General features: G+C 43.5%; 1 long non-coding RNA gene across 6 annotated transcripts in view; it reads left to right on the forward strand.

Moving 5' to 3' along the window:
* Window positions 1–21129, forward strand: part of LOC105709128 (uncharacterized) — a 58238-nt gene that overhangs the window by 12197 nt on the left and 24912 nt on the right. For 2 of the 6 annotated variants that reach the window (XR_010337285.1, XR_010337287.1), the window contains exons 4-8: window positions 518–611; window positions 1690–1807; window positions 2521–3639; window positions 5535–5626; window positions 20716–20934. This is a non-coding gene — a long non-coding RNA (uncharacterized LOC105709128). Of the gene's footprint in view, window positions 1–517; window positions 612–1689; window positions 1808–2520; window positions 3640–5534; window positions 5627–6907; window positions 8207–20715; window positions 20935–21129 lie in introns of those variants that run through there. The other 4 variants (XR_001105453.2, XR_010337288.1, XR_010337289.1 and 1 more) reach the window with 4 other exon arrangements.

Below are 21129 nucleotides of genomic sequence, written 5' to 3' on the forward strand. Positions count from 1 at the left end.
TATGTATAAAACAAGATGAAAGGAATCAAGAATAAAAAATGATCTAAAGAAAATTATAAAAATAAAGAGGTTTTCTTTTCTTTTTTGAGGTAAAAGAGCTTAAAGAGAAATAATTTCATATAAGAAAGAATCTTGTATGGTAAATTTAGTCTTAAAATAAAATAACTGGTTGTCTAAAAAGGAGGGATGTTGAGAACAAATCAGAAAGTCTGATCATGTCATGAATAGTCAGTGTGAGTCATGATAAGAGGATTTATATGTTTTTTTAAAAAACAAAAACTTTCATATAATCAAGTTGTCATATTATGTTTTGGTTTGCTTAGAAAAAAAAAACTGAGATATACGGGTTTTTTTTTTTTTTTAAATTAAGGTTATTACATCCATGTATCTTTTTGTATGTGCTTTTAAAGTCCCTGAGTTAGAGGGCTTTAACTCCTGGGTCTAAAAAGGACACCAAGTCCTGCTTAATCTTAAACACTGTCAGCAATTACAGCCTCCTCATCTTCAGACCCTGTAGAAGATGCCAATCAAAACAAACTGCATTCCTGAGACACAGGGCAAGAAATTAAAGCTATTCAACTCCTCAAGGCCCAGGAACTAACACGGAAGAGGTGGGTGTGTAAGATTGTAAGGGCCAATTTTGAAAGATAAAATAAGTTCAGTTTCTCTATAAATTAATTATTAATGTCAAAGGCACACTAATGCAAAACCAGTATGTAGACCCCTGTGTCAGATTAAGAAGGTTTTCTTGAAGCATTAACCAACTTCTTAATAAAGGTTACAAAGGTTATAAAAGGCTTATGGAAGTTATATTTTAGAATCAAGATAGAATTTTATAGCTTGCTTACAAAATTTTAAAAAACAAATATAATTGACTTCATGCTGTTTTTATTAGGGCTTGTTGTTTAGAAAATTAAGTCTCCTCTCTCAAAGAATAAAGGTTTTTGCTTTTTCTGAAATGCTTGAATTATCACTTTGGTTAAATAAATGACTTTACAATGACCTGTAATCCTATTTTATAATATCAAGTGTTTTAAACCTTTTATATTTGACAAACTTTCCAAAATCAAATTATAACTTATGTCTTTTTCTAACCTAATTAATTATTTAAGACATTAGTTTCCCTAAATTCAAAAATGAAATAATTTGGCTTATTTTTGTATAAAAATTATACAGGAAGCATTGTCAAATATGAAATGCTATTTGGTTTTCTTTGGACTATATTTGTATAAATATGTTACTGGTATGTGTTACTAAATTATAGGAAACTCCTGTAATTCTGATATAACTTAGTGTACATTTTCAGTAATAATCATAAGTGTTAAAATTATTGTGTGCCACAGAGGTAACACATTTCCTTTTCAATTGTGTGTTTTAACGATGGCTGCCTTAAAACATTTTTTCATCCATGGACAATTCTCTTGTTTTGTCTTGTTTTAAATGCTCTTTAAAAGGTGGGTTTATAATCAGCTATAGGACTCTAACAGGTGCACTTAAATGCAGGTTTTCTGACAACTTTGGAAATTGTCACATTGGAATAAACAAAAAAAGCTTTCAGAACTCTCGTGGAGAGCTGAATGACTATCAAACAGAGCAGGAGTTAACTGAATTAACTGAACCAATAGAAAATTGAAGTAATCTTTTTGACTTTTTGCTAAAACATTGCTGATACTTTGTTTTGTTTTTCAGAGCTAAGAAAACTTTTAAGCTATTTACAGCTTTTAACAATTGAGTATACTCCTGTTCACAAAATTTGGGGCATATTTGTTTCTCTCTACCTGGTTTCTCCAGACTTTGGAAACTATTTGTGAGTATTCTTAATTTATGGCAATGTAGTTATTTGCATAAGTGCAATAACAATCTGTTTTCTTTTGCAATAAGACACAATTGAAATTAGTTATTTTATCAAGGCTTTGACTGGAATAGTATGCTTTCCTGTAAGGAATCAAACTTGATTTATGGAGCCAATAAAGCTCTTGGAAAAATTGGCCTCATATTTTGTGTATACAGTCCCTGTACAAGGTTTCTGTTCTGCGTAAGTAAAGAATGTCACTTTCCGACAGGTGTGGAAGCCCCAGGTTTATCTTGGAACCTCAAGAGGAGAGGAAATTCACCCAACTCATAGATATTTGATGGCACAAATCCAAGGCTGGGCTCAGCTTTAAAAAGGTCTTATCTGAGATTCCTCCTGTGGAACAAAGTTCCATCCAAGCCAATTTAAAAACTTATGTAAAAAATAATTGTTCTTGCTGCACTGAATACAATAATTAAGCCAAGTATAATAAAGCAAACCCAGTCCTACTGTGATTTGTCTTTAGTAAAAATGGGAAACTAGAGAGAGAAAAATTATGTTTCAAAATTATAGTAGACCTGTTGTTAGATTCTAGTCTTGGCTATTTTTTCTCAATTTTTATTATTGTCTATAGTTTGGACCAAATTCTAATTTTTCTTGGCTACAAGTCTTCAAAATAATGTTTTCAATTTCTTTTCCTTTTCTTTTCCCCATTTTTCCTAATTTAGAGTCACTGAAAACTAAGCTGTGCTTTCTTAAAACCCTGCGAACTGAAGCCAGACAACTTAAACTTCAGAAGAAAATAACAGCAACCTGTCTGCAAACATAAGCCACTTTCATAACTGCCTAGTAATGTATGGACTTCAGAGTAATGTGGCCTATATCGTCGATTTTTCCAGGATTGTTCTTTTGTTTGTTGTTGTTTTTTTCCCCTTTCCTCTCCGTTATTTTCTCTTCACAGGACATGAGACTTCACAACCTGTTAAAAATGAGCTTTTGGGACCTACTCATCTAGGAATAAACCATTCTAGCTATGAGAAATCAGATGGAACCTGAGATCAGAGACTCATTTTCTTGTAAAATGCTTTCTCCAGAGGATTTCAAAAAAGAAAAAGGGGAAGAACGGAAAATACCTTGGGCCCCTGAAATCACTAAGGAAAACTCAAGCTGGAAACTGCTTAGAGTGACCCTGCCTCCCATTCTCTTCAGTCACTCCTCTGCTCACTGAGATAGATGCATATCTGATTTGCCTCATTTGAAAAGGTTAATCAGAAACTCGAAAGACTGTAACCCTTTTTGTCTCACCTATCTGTGACCCGAGTCTTCATGCCTTTGCTTCAAGTTGTCCCGCATTTCCAGACCAAACCAATGTACTTCTTACATATATTAATTGATGTCTCATGTCGCCCTAAATGTATAAAACCAAGTTGTGCCCCAACCACCTTGGGCACATGTCATCAGGACTTCCTGAGGTTGTGTCACGGGCACATCCTCAACCTTGGCAAAATAAGCTCTAAATTAACTGAGGCCTGTCTCAGATGTTACTGGTTCACATGAGTAACTCTTCTACATGTCTTCTGCATTCAACAGACACACACTGAACAGGAATTCCCTACCCAACTCCTGCTGGGTATGAAGCCAGATGCTAGGATTGAAGAGCTTTCATGGGTGGATGTACATGGGACAAATGTGAACACAGCAGGATGGAGAGGGAGAAGTACCTACCAATGCTTTGACCTGTCCTTAGTCAGTTCTCCTGGAGATGACAGAAAGAAGCATGTTAAGAATGGAAAGAAGCTTGGACTCGGTGGTTCACACCTGTAATCCCAGAACTTTGGGAGGCCAAGGTGAGTGGATTTCTTCAGCTCCAGAGTTTGAGACCAGCCTGGGCAACATAGCAAAACCCTGTCTCTACAAAAAATAGAAAAATCAGCTGGGCATGGTGTTGCATGCCTGTGGTCCCAGCTACTCTGGAGGCTGAGGTGGGAGGATCACTTGAGCCCAGGTGGTGGAGGCTGCAGTGAGCCATGATCACACCACTGCACTCCAGCCTGGATGACTGGGTGACTGAGACCCTATCTCTAAAAAAATTGGGGTAGGATATTAACTCAGAGAGCTCTGAGCTGGGTTCCAGAGGACACTGGAGTGAGGTGGACTCAAAAGCACCTGTGGAAGTTTTGGAATTGAAGAGGAAAAAAAATGTTTTATCCTCTGAGGCTGAAAAAAGGAAATTGGCTGCAGAAATGTTTGTAGATGTTGGTGGGGGCGGGATGACGTTTGAGGTCACCTATAACAGCTTGATTTTCTGGATGAAACAGGAGACCAGCTCATTCTTCCTAGAATGAGGGTTCTGTGGCTAAACACAGGGCCTGACAAGGGCATTAGAGGTTTGAGATAGTGGCTAGTTGGTTGTCTTAGCCCATTTTGTGCTGCTATAACAGGATACCTGAGACTGGGTAATTTATAAAGACCAGAGATGCATTTCTCATTGTTGTGGAGGCTGAAAGGCCCAAGACAGAGGCACTGGCATCTAGCAAGGGCTTTCTTGCTGTGTCCTCACTTGGCAGAAAAGCAAGAAAGAGTGAACCCCTTGCCACTAGCCCTCTTCATTGAGGCATCAATCCATTCATGAGGGTGGAGCCCCCATGACCTAAACACCTGCCAGAGGGCCATACCTTCCAACACTGTTGCATTGGGGATTCAGTTCCCAGCCCATGAATATGGGGGTACACATTCAGACCATAGCAGGATTATATCAGTTAGGGTTCCATCAGGACCAGCAGAAACATCAATAATATGAAAAGAGACAACTAACTACAAAGACTTGTTAACTACATATAGCGTTAACCACGTAAGGAATAACTCCCTTATATCACAGAGGAAGCAACTACCACCTCTTGGGCTCGGCATATGGAGGGAAGCAGATTCAATGATTAAAGCCTTGAAACTTGGCTGGGCACAGTAACTTGGATCATGCCTGTAATCCCAGCACTTTGGGAGACCGAGGTGGGCGGGTGACTCACTTAAAGTCAGGAGTTTGAGACCAGCCTGGCCAACATGGTGAAACCTCATCTCTACTAAAAATACAAAAATTAGCAGGGTGTGGTGGTGCATGCCTGTAATTCCAGCTACTCAGGAGGCTGAGGCAGGAGAATTGCTGGAACCTGGGAGGCAAAGGTTGCAGTGAGCCAAGATTGCCCCACTGCACTCCAGCATGAGCAAAAAGAATAAGACTCCATCTCAAACAAAAACAAACAAAACCTTGAAACTTAGAGGAGTGGTCCCAAGGACCCAGGACCAGCCCTCTGAGAAGGGTGTGCTGGCCAGCTGGTGGCGGGCTGGGAGTGGTGAAACTGACTCTGCTAGTGTTGCAAACACTGGCACCTGGATTCAGCTGCTGCTGCAGGAAGCAGCTGCCTCTGGTGGGTGGGGTGTTGCTGGGGTATTACTCAAAGAGGCCCCAAGTAGCAAAGAGGTCACAAGCCCCTCCTTCCTCAGCTTCCTGTAGCACCGCAATGGTAGAGCCTAATGTATGGTTTGCAGAGTCTCAGCCCAGCATCACAAAGCCAAGCAGAGAAGCCTGGGTTTGGGGTAAAAGACAATAACTTGGTAACTGTCATGGGGAATGCACAAAGCCACCCCTCACTGTGTGAGTGGTATTTAGGGACTGTGCGGGCACATGAGTCTATATTGGCTCAATTTCTTTCCTTTGCCTTCTGCAAATCATTTCTTGTTCTCCTAGGCCCTTGCCATATTGGAGAAATATCAGAAAATCCTTGATGCGTCTCCTGGTTCAAAAGGAACTGAACAAGGATTACGAGTATCTATCAACAGGTAAATAAATAAACAAAACGCAGCAGAAACATACAGTGGAATATTAGCCTTGAAAAGGAAGGCAACCCTGACCTATGCTATAACATGGAAGAACCTGGAAGACCATCTGCTAAGGGAAATAAGCCAGGCACAAAAGGACAAATACTGAATGTTTCCACTTATATGAGGTGCCGAGAATAGGCAGATACCTGGAGATAGGAGGGAGAGCGGTGGTTGGGAGGCCTGGAGGAGGAGGGAATGGACAGTTGTTCAGTGGGTCTAGAGCTTCAGTTCTGCAGGATGGAAAATGTTCCGCGGATGGTGGTGGTTGCGCAAAAGGGTGAATGCACTGAATGCGTGCGACTTCGCACAGAAATGGCTAAGGCAGGACATTTCATCTTATGTGGATTTTCCCACAGTCACATATTTTTAGAAAGAAACTAGGCTGGTGCAGTGACTCACTCCTATAATCTCAGCATTTTGGGAGGCTGAGGCGGGCGGATCACCAGAGATCAGAGTTCGAGACCAGCCTGCTAGCATGGTGAAACCCCGTCTCTACTAAACATACAAAAAGCCCAAGTGGTGGCCCGCACCTGTAGTCCCAGCTACTTGGGAGGCTGAGGCAGGAGAATTGCTTGAACTTGGGAGGCACAGGTTGCAGTGAGCCAAGATCGCACCACTGCACTCCAGCCTAGGCGGAGAGTGAGATTCCGTCTCAAAAAAAAAAAAAAAACGGAATTAGACAGAGGTTAGAGCTGGAGGACATGGGTGGGCACCCTGAGCCTGATGTGTCTGTCGCATGCCTCCATCCTCCCACCCTGGTGAGCAGCATTTTCCAGGCTTTGCTGAGAGTTCTGACGTGTCTTGGTCGGCCCCTGCTGCGCACCCACCCCAGGTGTATATGAGCCTCGGGTCACCCACCTGCTAAGTGCAGAAGCGAATGTAGAAACGGGCTCTCTGCCCGGGAACCCATTCCCTTCACCGCGGGACTCTACCGCCCCCTAGTGGACCATCTAGCCTTGCATGGTCTCACCTCGAGTTTCCACCCAGGTGGGATGTCCAGCTGTCTACACTCATGAGAGGTAACTTCGCAGTGGTTGTTTGCTGTTCCACAAGCATGGCTCCTTCTCTTGTCCTAGTGCCACGCTTGTTGTGTTCTAACAAGTGGCAGCAGTGCTGAGTTTTGCTGCACACCAGCGAGACACCCCAGACTCTCATCTTCCAGGAGCACCCCGGGGGGGCTTCAGAGGCTTCTGGCAGGATTACCAGGTGTTCCTTACTGTGGTCCGTCAATTCCTGCAGGAGCAACTCTGCTGGATTTAAGAATCTTCTTAAGCTTCTGTGGCAGTGGAGATCCTTGGAATGGTAAAGGAGCTTCTGGATTTCTTTCTATAGCTCAGCTACGTAAAGTACTTTTTGGAGACAACCACTCTCCAGGTTTCTCCCTTGAACGGAGGGGTCTGGGTGGGATTCTGAATGGTGGAGGCATCCATTGAGAAGAGTGTTTTCCACACCATGCAGGCACCGTGGATGCTTCTGGGATTCTGGCAGGTGAATCTGGGTATCCTGGGTGATATTGATGGCTTTTGTTGTTTGATGCAGGATCCAGTTGAGGTACATATACTGCATTAGATTGTTACATTTCCTTTTTAAATTTAACTTTTTTTTTTTTTTTGTGATGGAGTTTCACTCTTGTCACCCTGGCTGGAGTGCAATGGCGCGATCTTGGCTCACTGCAACCTCTGCCTCCTGGGTTCAAGCAATACTCCTGCCTCAGCCTCCTGAATAGCTGGGACTACAGGCACCCACAACCATGCCCAGCTAGTTTTTGTATTATTAGTAGAGACAAGGTTTCACCATGTTGGCCAGGCTGGTCTTGAACTCCTGACTTCAGCTGATCTGCCCGCCTCTCAGGGGTACATGTGTAGGTTTATTATATAGGTAAATTTGTGTCATGGAATTTTGTTGTACAGATTCTTTTGTCACCCAGGTATTAGTCCCAATATCCATTAATTATTTTTCTTTAGCCTCTTTTAGTCTAGAATAGTCACCCCACTCACCACCACCTTGGGGTTTTTTTGGTCACGTGGAACTTTTGGGGTTGAGATTAATTTACTAGATTGTCCCCTGCTCCATGCTGAATTTATTTGTTTTTGAGACGGAGTCTCGCACTGTTGCCCTGGTGGGAGTGCAATCGCACGATGTTGGCTCACACAACCTCCACCTCCCGGGTTCACACAATTCTCCTGCCTCAGGCTTCCAAGTAGCTGGGATTGCAGGCACATACCACCACGCCTGGCTAATTTTTTGTATTTTTAGTAGAGACAGGGTTTGACTATGTTGGCCTGACTGGTCTCAAACTCCTGACCCTGTGATCCTCCCGCCTCTGCCTCCCAAAGTGCTGGGATTACAGACGTGAGCCACCACGCCCAGCCTCCATGCTGAATTTCTATAATAGTTTCTTCATGTTTGGATTCAGATCAAATATGTTTGGCAAGATTACTTTGTAGATGATGGTTTGTACTTCTCACTGCCTCATATCAGGAGGAACATAAAACCTGACCTGGGAATCCCACAGTGAATAAATGCATCTTAACAGTGTATTATGCTGTGTGGTGTGCTGAGTCCTCTGCTATGCAGTGAACACACAATGAGAACCGCTGATATGATTGGGACGTGCAGAGATAAAGAAAACCAAAGGGCAGACTTGTGGGTTGGGAATAGGTACGCTTAACAGAAAATCCAACTCCCAGTAGTCCATCCCAATACAAGCCAGGAGGCAGGCAGCCCAGAGCTGATGTGACAGCTCCTCCTGATTCAGGGTCTTGCTCTCTTTCACTCTGCTGTCACTGGGCTGTGGCCTTGGGTCTCATGAATCTAAGATGGCTTTTGCCTGCCAGACATTGGGATCCCTTCTAGGCAGGGAGGAGAAAAGGGGCACGTCAGCTGCCCTGATCCCCTTTTAAGAAGCTTTCCCAGGGTGGCACCCAGTGATTCTGCTCACACCTCATTGGTTAGGACTGATTCGCATGGTTGCCCCAACATGCACGATTGGGAAATGTAGTTGTTAGGAGCATTGCTACCCTGAGCAAAAACATGGTTCTGTTAGAAAGGAAGGAGAGAATGGGGATTAGGTAGGCAATTGGCAGTCTTTGCCCTGAAGAATAAGGCAGATTGGGGTTTGTTTTGTTTCTTGATATGTGATCTTATTTATTTGTTACTCTTAGAAAGTCTTTCATTTTCTTTTTTGACAAGACTTAAACTTGGAGGTAGAAATTCTCAGAGAGGACAGCCCTGTTTCTTGGCAATCTGTTCTTGGCATTTTTGTTTGACTTCCTGCATTCTCTTGACCTAAAGCAGAGCATGTTCAGCTCTCCAACCTCTTATTTTTCTAAATATGCTGTTTCTTCAGAGCAATAGGCCTGCATTTGTGTTGCTGGACACATGGAGTAACTTGACTGAATCTCATGTGCTTTACTCCTGGGTCTCTTACTTTCTTCGTTTAGGGGCTTTCTCACAAAGCACTGCTGTTCATCATCTTCTTTGGAGAGATAGAAACATTTGTGGATTCTGCCATCTGTTTTGAGCTCCAGGACAGAGGCCCAGTAGCATCAGTCAGTCCAGGAATACCCTTCTCTCCTCCTCAGCCAATAGTTAAATTGAGAACACTCAGATTGGCATCCATAGTGCAACCCAGAACAGATGTGAATTTTCTTTAAAAATTTTTTTTCAGAAACAAAGTCTCACTCTGTCACCAGGACAGAGTGCAGTAGTGTGATCAACGCTCATTGCAGCCTTAAACTCCTGGGTTCAAGTAAGCCTCTTGCTTCAGTTTCCCCAGTAGCTGGGACCACAGGCGAGAGCCACCACACCCAGCAGATTTATGCTTCCTTTCTCCAGTTCTCCTTGGTCTCTAAAAAGAATGCCCCTTATGCAATGGCACGTGGGCACAGCCATGCTCAGGACATCCTGCTTCTTGGGGGAGCCTTGTTTGTTGTTTCTATCATTGACTTGGACCACATAACCCTTCTGTTCTTTTCATCCAGAGCATCAGAATACACTTCTCATAATAGGTCCAAAGTTTGTGTTCATTGCCCACTTCAGTGACTTTCTGGCAGCCAGTGGCTGGGAAGGAGATGTTCAGCTTCATCTTTTTCTTTTTTTTTTTTTGAGACGGAGTCTCTCTCTGCAGCCTAGGCTGAAGTGCAGTGGTGCGATATCGGCCACTGCAACCTCCGCCTCCCGGGTTCAAACAATTCCTCTGCCTCAGCCTCCCAAGTAGCTAGGACTACAGGTGCATGCCACCATGACAGGCTAACTTTTGTATTTTTAGTAGAGACGGAGTTTCACTATGTTGCCCAGGCTGGTCTCGAACTCCTGACCTCGTGATCTACCCACCTCAGCCTCCCAAAGTGCTGGGATAACAGGTGTGAGCCACACCCAGCTTCAGCTTCATCTTGAAGCAGCTGATCACCTCTGAGTCCCCATGAAAAAGAAAAGGTAGATTTTTGAAGTCTAGAGAGACAGCTACACAGATTATATTAGAGTTTAAAAGTTCTCACAAACTATTAGAAAATGGATTATTCCCTAGCCGTGGTAACAAGGAGCCACCAGAACAAATTTCCCATCTGTTTAGTCCATCAGTGAGGACTTGGTTACCTTCCACAAGCTAACCAATCAACTTCTGAAGGCCAGCCAATCAGCGACTGGCTCACTGAAACACATCCATGGGAGCCAACCAATCAACAATAGCTCAGGCAGCAACCACACTTCCAGGGAGGCTGCCACTCAACTTATGCCTCAGGAAGGCCTCCAACTCCTGAGCCCCACACCCTCCAAAACCCTGTATAAGTTAATGCTCTGCTCAGAGAGATGGAGCTAACCAGCATAGCTCTCCCTTCCTGTGGGAAACAATACATTCAGCTTTGTTCCCTTATTTCAGGTATTAAGTGGTTTTTCTGTTACAATCAAACTAAAATCCTATTCTTTAACCTGTTTGTATCTTCCATGAATAAGCCATTCCCTCAGCAAAGCCTTCAACCATCTCCATGCACAGCCTCCATGGATTAGGCCCCAGTGCGTACAGAGACCTCTCCCTTGCAAACTGATGGAGAAAGAGACAAAACGGGCCCAGAAGGCCTGGTATTGGGCAACCACCCAGGTGCAGGGTTATCCCTAGAAGTGAGCAACCAAGAAGGTCTGGAGTAGCTGAGAAATTCAGGCTTGATTTAATACCCAATGCCTGCAAGCTAGAGTGGGCAAAGTGAGCGGTCATTCCAACAGTAGTTATAGTCGTTACAACACTTGATGACAGGTGTTGCAGTTACAGGTGTTGTTTTGAGGAAGCTTTTTCGCTCTTTGCTAAGGGAATAGGGAATAAGTAACTGTCTATTTAGGTCAGGGAGTGGCAAACCGAAGTCCATGGGCCAATATCATCCAGGCTGGATGCAGTGGCGCGATCTCAGCTCACTGCAACGTCTGCCTCTTGGGTTCAAGCAATTCTCCTGCCTCAGTACTCACAAGTACATGCCACCACACCTGACTAATTTTTGTATTTTTAGTAGATGGGGTTTAGTAGATGGGGTTTCCCCATGATTGCCAGGTTGGTCTTGAACACCTAACCTTAAGTGATCTGCCCACTTCGGCCTCCCATGGTTTTATATTTTTTTAATGGATACAGTCTTACAAGTAGCATTTTTTTTTATTGTGGTAAACTATACATAACATAAAATTTACCATTTTGACCATTTTAAAGTGTACAGTTTAGTGACATTAAATACATTTGTAATGTTGTGCAAGCATCATCACTATTTCTAGAATTTTTCATAATCTCAAACTAAAACTCTATCTATTAAACAATAATTTCTTCTCTACCTGGCCCTTGCTAACCACTATTCTACTTTCTGTCTCTACAACTTGCCTATTCTAGGAACCTCATGTCAGTGGAATTACCCAGTACTTGTTCTTTTGTGTCTGGCTTTTTTCACTTTCTTAGTGAAACGTTTTGCTTAATGTTTTCAAGGCTCATCCATGTTGTAGCATGTATCAGAATTTCCTTTTTCTTTTCTTTTTTTTGAGACAGGGTTTTGCTCTGTCACCCAGGCTGGAGTGATGCAAATATGGGCTCCCTGCAAACTCTGCCTCCCAGGTTCAAACGATTCTCCTGCATCAGCCTCCTGAGCAGCTGGGATTACAGGTGTGCGCCACCCCACCCGGCTAATTTTTGTATTTTTAGCAGAAATGGGGTTTCACTATATTGGTCAGGCTGGTCTCGAATTCCCAGCATCAGATGCTCCATCTGCCTCAGCCTACCAAAGTACTGGAATTAAGGTGTAAGCCACCACGCCTGGCAGAATTTCCTTTTTTTTTTTTGTTGAGATGGCATTTTGCTCTCGTTGCCCAGGCTGGAATGCCGTGGTGTGATCTCAGCTCACTGCAACCTCTGCCTCCCAGGTTCAAGCGATTCTCCTGTTTTAGCCTCCTGAGTAGCTGGGATTACAGGCATGCGCCACCATGCCTGGCTAATTTTGTATTGTTTTAGTAGAGATGGGGTTTCTCCAAGTTGGTCAGACTGATCTTGAACTCCTGACCTCAGGTGATCTGCCCACCTTGGCTTCCCAAAGTGCTGGGATTACAGGTGTGAGCCACTGCCCTGGCCAGAAGTTCTTTCCTTTTTAAGGCTTAATACTATTCCAATTCATGCCTTTATCGCTTTTTGCTCTTCTCATCCATCTGTTGATGGACACTTAGAGTGTTTGCACCTCTGGCTATTGAAAATAGTGCTGTAATGAGCATGTGAGCTCAAGAGTACACAGGTAACCATTCTAAATGCTCATGTAAATGCTGACAGAACATTCTCTGTCTTGCCTCTTGGCATTCAGAGCCTAAAATATTTACTGTCTCTACAGAAAACGTTTGTTGGCTCTTAGTTAAGGGATGCGTTCAGGACAGCTCCAAACAGAGGCCCATTCACGGGCTGGTGAATGAGGAGGAGAGAGGAAACGCTGTTGCTTGGTGGGAACGAATGTCTGGGACCTCTATTGGTTTGTTAGGGCCGCCATGACAAAGTACCACAGACTGAGTGGTTTCAACAACAGAAATTTGTTTTCTCACAGCTCTGGAAGCTGAAGTCGGAGCTCAGGTACCGACAGGGCTGGTTTCCTCCGAGGCCTTTCTCCTTGCCTGAACAAGGCCGCCTTCTCCCTGTGTCTTCACAGGCTTTCTCTGTGTGTGTCTGTGTCAAAACCTCTTCTTATTAGGACACCAGTCAGATTGGATCACGGCCCACCCCAATGTCCTCATTTAACCTAATTACCTCCTTAATGACCCTGTCTCCAAAAACAGTCATATTCTGCAGTACTGAGGATTAGAGTGTCAACATATGTTTTTGTTTGTTTGTTTGTTTGAGTGTGTGTTTTTGAGACAGGGTCTTGCTCTGTCACCCAGGCTGGAGTGCAGTGGCATGATCTTGGCTTACTGCAGCCTCCAACTTCTGGACTCAAGCAATCCTCCCACCTCAGCCTCCCAAGTAGCTGGGACCACAGGCATGTACCACCATGCCTGGCTAATTTTTAAAGTTTTTTTTTTTTTTTTGAGGGACAGAGTCTTGCTATGTTGTCCAGGCTGTTCTCTCACTCCTGAGCTCAAGTGATCCTCCTGCCTCAGCCTCCCAAAGTGCTGGGATTACAGGTGTGAGCCACCATGCCTGGCAACATGCAAATTGTGAGGGAATACATTTCTGCCATAATAACGTCTGTACTCCACATAGGAGATGCCAGGCCTTCAATAGCACAGTTCTTTTTTTGTTTGTTTTCTTTGAGACGAAGTTTTATTCTCATTGCCCAGGCTCGAGTTCAATGGCATGATCTTGGCTCACCGCAACCTCTGCTTCCCAGGTTCAAGCGATTCTCCTGCCTCAGCCTCCTCAGTAACTGGGATTACAGTCATGCGCCACCACACTTGGCTAATTTTTGTATTTTTAGTAGAGATGGAGTTTCTCCATGTTGGTCAGGCTGGTCTCGAACTCCTCACCTCAGGTGATCTGTCCACCTCGTCCTCCCAAAGTGCTGGGATTATAGGCCTGAGCCACCACGTCCGGCCTCACAACAAGTTTTTGCCTGAATTGGTGGTGGTGATGTTAGAAATGAAGAAAGATACACAGATGCACTCATGTCCTCATAAACATCAGCTCCAAAACGGGGCAGGCCTGAGTCTGCAAGTAAAGAAAATTCACTTTCACAGGGCTGCCTTAGGACAAACGCTAAAGCCTTCCTAATTGTATTTCTTCCACTAAGCAGTTAATTACAGAATTTCCTATATATTTTTTTCTTATGACAATAAGAGTGAAAAAAAATCCAGTATAATTTTAGCAGCAATTAACCTGAATTCACACAGAAGTGCCTGGGCCCTGCTGGGTGCAGGCTGCAGCACGGTGGCCAGTCCGGGTTTTCTGCTGGGAATTCTGCTCCCACCTCCCTCCGCTCTGTGGCTGGACGCCATCACCACCCTCACACCTGTCCATGGTTATCTCTTCTCTATTTCAAAGCAGTAATGAGCAGAGGACACTTTGAAGGAATATGACCTGATATACTTTGGGGTCAAGAAATGACCCTGTCCCTCACTGGAGGCAACTGGCACCAAACTCATGTTACATTTTTCTTTCTTTTCTCTGGCTCAGAGGCAGAAAAATGCTAGAGTTTCTGACCTATGACATAAAAACACAATCAGAAAAAAAAAAAAAACCCAGCTCACAGATCCCCACACTTACAACTTCCCCTCCCCCGCTGGAACAGGAGTAGAAACAGAAATTTTTAGAACAAAAACTTTGCGTAGACTGACCTTGTTTTACTTTAGGACACTGGAACACATTCTAGTCAGATGAAATTTGAAGCAACATTAGATAAAAGAGCAAAATATGGGAACGATAATAAGAAAATCCATTTGAAATACCTTAGAAACAGCAAAATATTTCTAGCGCCTCAAAATTGATTTGGAGAATGTAGAATGATTTGTATAAAATAGAGGCTCTTGATGTAAAAGAAGAAGCTACTCACTTCTAAACTAGATTTAAGGACAGTGGATTAGACATTAAAAATAAAAGAATCAGGCTACCAATATTTAATGTCAAACCCTTAATGCTGTTAGGAGGATAATGCTTTTTCTTTATATGTATATATGATGCAAGACTTTCTTTAATATCCTATCTCTATTGTTTCCTGTACCTGTTGTTTTTAGTAGCACTTCTCATTGTTTGTCTTTGAGTATATTTTCTTTTCTTCTTCTTCTTTTCTTTTTTTTTGAGACAGGGTCTCACAGTTGCCCAGGCTATGTAGTGGTGCAACTGCAGCTCACTGCAGCCTCAACCTCCCAGGGTCAATTGATCCTCCCACCTCAGCCTCCTGAGTAGCCAGGACTACAGGTGTGTGACACCATGCTTGGCTAATTAAAAAAATATTTTTTTTGTAGAGACAGGGTGTCACTATGTTGCCCAGGCTGGTCTGGAACCATAAGCTTAAGCAATCCTCCTGCCTTGGCCTCCCAAAGTGCTTGGATTACAGGTGTGAGCCAATATGCTTGGCCTCATTTTACCTTTTTAATGGTGTTTTTGTTTGTTTGAGAAGAGATAGGATCTCACTATGTTGCCCAGGCTGGAGTGCAGGGGCTATTCACAGTTGTGATTCCACTACTAATTAGAATGGGAGTTTTGACCTTCTCTGGTTCTAACCTGAGCTGATTCACCCCTTGATATGGTTTGGCTGTGTCCCCATCCAAATCTCATTTTGAATTGTAGTTCCCATGATTCCCATGTGTTGTGGGAGGGACCCAGTAGATGGTAATGCAATCATGAGGGGGAGTCTTTCCCTTGCTGCTCTCATGATGGTGAATAAGTCTCACCAGATCTGATGGTTTTATAAAGGGGATTTCCCCTGCACAAGCTCTCTTGCCTGCTGCCATGTAAAACATGACTTTGTACCTCATCTGCCTTCTGCCATGATTGTGAAGACTCCCCAGCCATGTGGAACTGTGAGTCCATTAAAACTCTTTTCTTTATAAATTACTCAATCTCAGGTGCATCTTTATTAGCTGTTTGAGAACTAATACCCCCTCCTTCGGCAACCTGGTGGTCCCCAACTCCTGAAAGGTCACTGTATTAATGCCAAACTTAGTATGTACACTCAATCAGCATAGCACACCACAGCTCAGAACTCCCGGGACCAAGCAATCCTGCCACCTCAACCTCCCAAATAGGCACATGCCACCACACATGGCTATTGGTGTTTTTGGATGAGTAGAATTTTAAAATTTGTTACTTTCCCCCTTTGTGGTATGAGCTATTTATGTCTTTTTAAAGACATGCTTTCATTCATTGAGGTCACAAAAATATCTACCTCTATATTTCCTTCAAAAAGGTTTTTCATTTTGCCCTTTGCAGTTAGGTCTTTCATCCAAGTGGGGCCTGTTTTTGTGTGTCAGGGAAGGTGAGGATCTAATGGGTGTTTGTTGCTATATGGTTAAGCCCTTGCTCAAGTCTTCTGAGACAGCTTCTTCCCTTGACTTCAGGAACATCTCACATCTGACTCCAGATGTTGCCCTCATCTGACTTCTTGCTAGTTCTTGACTTCCACTGATGGTGCTTCTCCTCTTTGCACTGAGTGATGGAGTGCCCTGGGAGGTCCTTTCCTCTCCTGTCTGTCTAGATCTTCTTAACCTTCTCTCTCTAGGTACCCTTGTCCAAGCCCAGGGCTGGAAGCCACAGCTGTAGGCTGAGCGCACCACGTTCATGTCTTTCCCCTCTCCCTTTGGGTCTCCTCATGGCTCATCATTTCCCGCCACTCAGGCCTCCACTCCAGTGTTGCCTTCTTAGCGAGGCCTTCCCTGACTACACCGTGTAAAAAGCAACACCTGTCCCTCTCTACACAGACTTGCTTTTTTCTATAGCAAAGTATCGTCAGTCACCTCCTGATCTTATGTTAGAAATGGATTCTAAATTGTGTGTCCTGCACTACAGCGCATGCTTCACGGACTTTGAATTGATTGCTGATGAATCTGAATGACTAAGAATAGTGCCTGACATATTATAGATGCTCAATAAATGTTTGTAATAAAAGAGGCAATGAAAACCTTCATTTCATACAGTGCTTTATAGCATATGGTGTTCTTTTACATGTAATCATATTCCTCCTAGCATCAATTTGCTCCTCAGAGGCATGAATTTGCCTAAATTTGTGAATGTCAGAGCAATGACTTCTCCTCCTTTGGAAGCATCTTGAAATGTTTGACGCAGAACCTTTGATTTTCTTTCTTTCTTTTTTTTTTTTTGAGATGGAGTTTCGCTCTTGTTACCCAGGCTGGAGTGCAATGGCGCGATCTCGGTTCACCGCAACCTACACCTCCTGGGTTCAGGCAATTCTCCTGCCTCAGCCTCCTGAGTAGCTGGGATTACAGGCACACGCCACCATGCCCAGCTCATTTTTTGTATTTTTAGTAGAGACGGGGTTTCACCATGTTGACCAGGATGGTCTCGATCTCTTGACCTTGTGATCCACCCGCCTCAGCCTCCCAAAGTGCTGGGATTACAGGCGTGAGCCACCGCGCCCCGCCCAGAACCTTTGATTTTCTTCCCAGTTCTGTCATTATTAGATCTGTGATGGTCATTTGAGGAGATTGAACTATAATGTCTCTATGATGACTTCGAGCCGTGCCATCTGTCCCTCGATGTTTCGCATAAAAGGATTGTAGCTCTGATAACGTGACAAGCAATTCAGATTAATACAAAGGACAAAAGTGTTTGCATGCTAAGCCTCAAGAAATCCAGGGCTATTTAGATTAGTGATTCTCGATTGTTTCTTTTCAGCAAAAATACGTGCCCATGGCCCACTCTGATTTTCATACCACCATAAACATATTTTTTCCAGAAGCAAAATACTATAGAACATTTGCATTCATCAGCACTGTCAGCAGCTAACTCCTTGAATCACAGCCCACATTTACACATGGGGTCATCTAGCATCAAGGCGCCTCCAGGAGACAGGCAACAATATCCAGACCTCTCTCCACCTTGTACTGCTGAGTCAGTAAAATCTGTGAAGTCACGTGGATTAAAACACACATTTGGCAAGTATGAGAAGCCAGAGAAATCCATTCATTTGCTAAATCTACTGAGGGCTTCTGAGCTTAATACATGAAAATTTGGTTGGTTGTGTTCAAATGATTGGTTTATACTCTGACTCATTTTACAGCAAAAATGGAATGAATCTGTGCATGTCTCTCTCTGGGGACACACAAGACACCTTGAGGGGAATATGAAAATAGATCTCTACTTCTCTGGGAACCCAGCAGGCCAGTCATGTCATTGAAAGCCTCGGCACTGTGGGTCAGGCTCTGTTGTGTAGAGACAGTTCCGAATCTCAAAGTACACATTCAAGAAAATGTGGGAGAGTTTCTGGGCACTTTCCAGAGGGCAGTGAGGCTCAAAGGCCTGTTAACATAGTTGTAGGAGGCAGAGGTGACGCATCAGTAAAGCAGGAAGTGCTGGACGTCAGAGCCTCTTATCAGAGACAGACAGGGCTAACTGCCCTCAGGGAAATCACCTGTGAAGGCAGCTTGGCGGATGGAGGCTGATGAACAGTGAAATAACAATGGCATCTGGAGGGGCTTGCCTGGGGCCCAAAGGAGCAGGGCACAGACCAGACACAAAATCAACTCAAAGTGGGCTAAAGACAACCGGACCGAAACTCCAGAACTACTAGAAGGAAGCAAGGGAAAAGCTCCGTGACTTTGGTCCCGGCATTTCTTTGGATATGACTCCAAGGGCACAGGCAACAGAAGCAAAAATAGACAAATGGGATTAGATCAAACTAAAAAGCTTCTGCATGGTAAAGGACACAATCAGTAGACTGAGACAGCCTACAGCACGGAAGAAAGTATTTGCAAATCTTAGATCTGATAAGAATAATATACATAAAATATATAAGGAATTAAACAACTCAATAGAAAACAGGCCTGGCATGGTGGTTCGCGCCTGTAATCCCAGCACTTTGGGAGGCCGAGGCGGGTGGATCACTTGAGGTCTGGAGTTCGAGACCAGCCTGGGCAACATGGTGAAACCCTGTCTCTACTAAAAACACAAAAATTAGCCAGGCATGGTGGCGGGCGCATGTAATCCCAGCTACTTGGGAGGAGGAGGCAAGAGAATCACTTGAACCTGGGAGGTGGAGGTTGCAGTGAGCTGAGATTGTGCCACTGCACTCCAGCCTGGGCAATAGAGTGACTTTGTCTCAAAAAAAAAAAAGAAACAAAACAAGTCATCCAATTTAAAAGTAGACAAAAGAGCTAAATAGATACTTCTGAAAAGAAGACATGTAAGTATCCAACTGGTATTTGAGAAAATGCTCAATATCACTAATCATCAGGGAAATGAAAATTAAAACTGCAACAGGGTATCATCTCAAACCTGTTAGGATGGTTACTATAGAAAAGATCAAAGATAACAAGTATTGGTGAGAACGTGGAGAAAACAAAATCCTTATTTGTGGGAATGTAAATTAGTATACCATATGGAAAACAGTACGGAGATTCCTCAAAAAAGTAAAAATAGATTCAGCAATCCCACTTCTGGGTTTATCTGGAGGATGTGAAATCAAAATGTCAAAGAGATATTTGTCCTCCCATTTTTATTGCATCACTATTCACAGTAGTTGAGATATGGAATCAAATTAAGTATCCATCAACAAATAAATGAGGCTGGGTGCACTGGCTCACACCTGCAATTCCAGCACTTGGGAGGCTGAGGCAGGAGGATGGCTTGAGCCCAGAAGATCAAGACCAGTCTGGGCAATGCAGTGAGACCCCGTTCCTACAAAAAAAATTCAAAACTGAGCCAGGTGTGGTGGTGCACATTTGTAGTTCCAACTACTTGGGAGGCTGAGGTGGGAGGATTCTCTTGAGTCCAGGAGTTTGAGGCTGCAATGAGCTGTGACAGAGCCAATGCACTCTAGCTTGGGCAACAGAGTGAGACGCTGTCTCTCAAAAAAAAAAAAAAAAAAAAAACAAACCACAACATACGGATAACTGATAAAGAAAACATGATGTATATATACACAATGGAATGCTATACAGCCTTTAAAAAGAAGGAAATTCTGTCCTTTATGACAACATGGATGAACCTGGAGGACATCGTGTTAAGTCAGATCCCTAATTCCTGAGCTACCAATCAGTAGTGGTCTGTGGCCTGTTAGGAATTGGGCTACACAGCAGGAGGTGAGCAGTGGGCTAGCGAGTGAAGCGTCATCTGTATTTACAGCCGATCCCCATCACTCACATTCCTGCCTGAGCTCTGCCTCCTGTCCGATCAGCGGCAGCATTAGATTCTTATAGGGGCACAAACCCTATTGGGAACTGCGCATAGGAGGGATCTGGGTTGTGCACTCCTTATGAGAATCTAGGGCCTGATCATCTGTCACTGTCTCCCATCACCCCCAGATGGGACCATCTAGTGGCAGGAAAACAAGCTCAGGGTTCCCTCTGATTCTACGTTATGGTGAGTTGTATAATTATTTCATTATATATTATGGCATAGTAATAACAGAAATAAAGTACACAAGAAATGTAATGCGCTTGAATCATTCCCAAACCATCCTGCCCGCCCTGTCCATGGAAAAATTGTCTTCCACAAAACTGGGCCCTGGCGCCTAAAAGATCGGGGACCACTGTGTTCAGGGAAATAAGCCAGGCATGGAAAAACATATGCCACACCACCTCAGTAACATGGAATCTAAAGAAGTCGCAACTTAGAGAAACAGAGTAAAATGGTGATTACCAGAGGCTGGGATTGGGATATTGGGGAAATATCAGCTAAAGAACACATAATATCAACTAGACAGGAAGAATAAGTTCAATAAATCTCTTTTTTATTTTTCAGAGACAGGGTCTTGTTCTGTCACCCAGACTGGAGTGCTGTGGTGCAAACTTGGCTCACTGCAGCCTTGAACTCCTAGGCTCAAGCAATCTTCTTGCCTCAGCTAGGACTATAGGCGTGTGCCCCTCTGACTGGCTAGGACTACAAGCATGTGCTACTATGCCTGGCTAATTTTTTTTTTTTTTTTTTGTAGAGACAACTTCTGGCTGTATTGCCCTGACTGGTCTTGAACTCCTGGCCTCAAGCAATTCTCTCGCCTAGTCCTCCCAAAGTGCAATGATTACAGGCATGAGCCACCATACCTGGCCTTGAGATGTATTGTATATTATGATGACTACAGTTGAGAATAAGATATTGGTTACTGAAACTGGCTAAGAGAGTAGATTTGAAATGTTTTCATCATAAAAGAAAGGTAAGTGTATGAGGCAATGCATATTTTAAATAGCTTGATTTAGACATTCCACAATATATACATATATCAAAACACCATGTTATACATCATAAATATATATGATTTTTACTTATTAATTTTAAAAAAAGAGTAGCCCCAGTGTTAGATATCCAAGAGCAGCAGTTTTGTCCTGGGAACTACAGACTTAGGGTTCAG

The sequence above is a fragment of the Aotus nancymaae genome, unplaced genomic scaffold (genome assembly GCF_030222135.1).
Source record: "Aotus nancymaae isolate 86718 unplaced genomic scaffold, 86718_ANA_hifiasm-v0.15.2.pri h1tg000048l, whole genome shotgun sequence".
Classification (NCBI taxonomy): domain Eukaryota; kingdom Metazoa; phylum Chordata; class Mammalia; order Primates; family Aotidae; genus Aotus; species Aotus nancymaae.